Below are 2783 nucleotides of genomic sequence, written 5' to 3' on the forward strand. Positions count from 1 at the left end.
ATGAATGGAATAAAGTTTTTTTAATAGATAAGTCACCGTATTGTCTTTATTGTTTTCTTATCTTTGTTGTTGTTTAATTGCTAAATCATGTCTGACTCTTTGCGATCCCATGGACTATGCAATCCCATGGACTATAACCCACCAGTCTCCTCTGTTCATGGAATTCTCCAGGTAAGAACACTGGGATGTGTTACCATTCCCTTCTCATTCCCGACCCAGGGACTGAACCTGGGTCTCCTGCATTCAGTTTAGTTCAGTCACTCAGTTGTGTCCAACTCTTTGCGACCCCATGAATCGCAGCACACCAGGCCTCCCAGTCCATCACCAGCTCCTGGCATTCACTCAAACTCATGTCCATTGAATCGGTGATGCCATCCAACCATCTCATTCTCTGTTGTCCCCTTCTCCTCCTGTCCCCAGTCCCTCTCAGCATCAGGGTCTTTTCCAATGAGTCAACTCTTCGCATGTCGTGGCCAAAGTATTGGAGTTTCAGCTTCAGCATCAGTCCTTCCAATGAACACCCAGGACTGATCTCCTTTAGGATGGACTGGTTGGATCTCCTTGCAGTCCAAGGGACTCTCAAGAGTCTTCTCCAACATCACAGTTCAAAAGTACCAATTCTTCGGCGCTCAGCTTTCTTTACAGTCCAACTCTCACAACCATACATGACTACTGGAAAAACCATAGCCTTGATGAGAAGGACCTTTGTTGGCAAAGTAATGTCTCTGTTTCTTAATGTGCTGTCTAGGCTGGTCATAGCTTTTCTTCCAAGGAGCAAGAGTCTTTTAATTTCATGGCTGCAATCACCATCTGCAGTAGATTTGGAGCCCCCCAAAATAAAGTCTTTCACTGTTTCCAGTGTTTCCCCATCTATTTGCCATGAAGTGATGGGACCAGATGCCATGATCTTAGTTTTCTGAATGTTGAGTTTTAAGTCAACTTTTTCACTCTCTTCTTTCACTTTCATCAAGAGGTTCTTTAGTTCCTCTTCACTTTCTGCCATAAGGGTGGTGTCATCTGCGTATCTGAGGTTATTGATGTTTCTCCCGGCAATCTTGATTCCAGCTTGTGCTTTATCCAGCCTGGCATTTCGCATAATGTACTCTGCATATAAGTTAAATAAGCAGGTTGACAATATACAGCCTTGACGAACTCCTTGTCCTATTTGGAACCAGTCAGTTGTTCCATGTCCAATTCTAACTGTTGCTTCCTAACCTGCATACAGATTTCTCAGGAGGCAGGTCGGGTAGTCTGGTATTTCCATCCCTTGAAGAATTTTCCACAGTTCGTTGTGATCTACACAGTCAAAGGCTTTGTCATAGTCAATAGAAAAGAAATAGATGTTTTTCTAGACCTCTCTTGCTTTCTTGATGATCCAACAGATGTTGGCAATTTGATCTCTGGTTCCTCTGCCTTTTCTAAATCCAGCTTGAACATCTGGAAGTTCATGGTTCATGTGTTGTTGAAGGCTGGCTTGGAGAATTTTGAGCATTACTTTGCTAGTGTGTGAGATGAGTGCACTGGCACTCCTGCATTGGCACTCCTGCATTGGCAGGCAGGTTCTTTACCAGTGAGCCACCTGGGAAGCCCAAAGGGAAAATTTTGTCTTGAGGCAGCTTGATCCACAGAACAATTTGATCCACAGAACTCATGTATGTAGACGACATAGGCTTTGTTAATAAACTTGGTCTTTGCATTGCAGCTCTACCACTTACTTAGCAGTTGTGTAATCTTAGGTAAGTTAGATCTGAGATTCAAGGTCATCCTTTGTAAAATGCAGATAATAGTTCCAAACTTTGAGATTGCTGGGGGATTATACATATAATGTATGTAAATGTTTAACAGGACCTGGAAGGGCCCAGAAGTAGATACTCCTCTTCTGTTCTCCCCATTTTGTGCTGGGAGGAGTCAGCATCCTGCACTAGAACCTGGACCTGTTAGCCCTTCCAGGCATGGACCGAGCTAGGGCTGTTTGCTGTTGAGATCGTAGCACAATGCCCACGTTAAAAGTGCTCAGTGACTGCTTCCCAAATAGACAAGTAGCTCTTACTTAAATCATTACTAATTATGTGAAGTAATAATGCAAGACACATGACATCATTCTTGGCACAGAGCAGGTATTAAGTATAAATTTGAGTTCACAACTTCCATTTCCAGTGATAATCAATGAGTTTCTTAGGACCAATCCTCCTCCTAGAATTTTTTTCAATGTGGTAAATACATATCATGTAAAACTTACCATCTAAAGCATTTTAAAATGTATATGTATTTCAGTGGTATTAAGTATATTCATGTCATTGTATAATCATCACCATCATCCATTTCCAGAATTCTGTTTTTCTAACTTTAAAATTTTATTGTTTTTAGGGATGTCCCTGGTGGTCCAGTGGTTAAGACTCTGCGCTGCCAATGCAGGGGACACAGGTTCAATCCCTGGTTGGGGAACTAAGACCTTGCATGCATGTGGCACAGTGAAAAAGTACTATTATATTTTAGAGAAATTTTAGGTTTATAATAAACTTGAAAGGAAGGTGCAGAGATTTCTTGTAAACTTCCTGCCCACATACATGCATAGTCTCTCCCATTATCAGCATCACTCACCAGAATGGTACATTTCTTACCGAGGATGAAGCTACATTACCTCCAGAGCTCTTAGGGTTTACCTTAGGATTCACTCTTGTGTTGTATATTCTATGGGCTTGGACAAATATATCATTACATATATCCACCATTATACTATACAGAGTGTTTTCACTACCCTAAGAAGTCCTCTGTGCTCTGCT

General features: G+C 41.7%; 1 non-coding gene across 1 annotated transcript; it reads left to right on the top strand.

The window, feature by feature from the left end:
- The first annotated feature begins 2372 nt into the window (after positions 1–2372).
- On the top strand, positions 2373–2445 carry TRNAG-GCC (transfer RNA glycine (anticodon GCC)). Its single transcript has one exon. It is a non-coding gene; the product is annotated as a tRNA-Gly (tRNA).
- The last annotated feature ends 338 nt before the right edge of the window (positions 2446–2783 follow it).

The sequence above is a fragment of the Bos mutus genome, chromosome 29 (genome assembly GCF_027580195.1).
Source record: "Bos mutus isolate GX-2022 chromosome 29, NWIPB_WYAK_1.1, whole genome shotgun sequence".
NCBI classification, from domain to species: Eukaryota; Metazoa; Chordata; class Mammalia; order Artiodactyla; family Bovidae; genus Bos; species Bos mutus.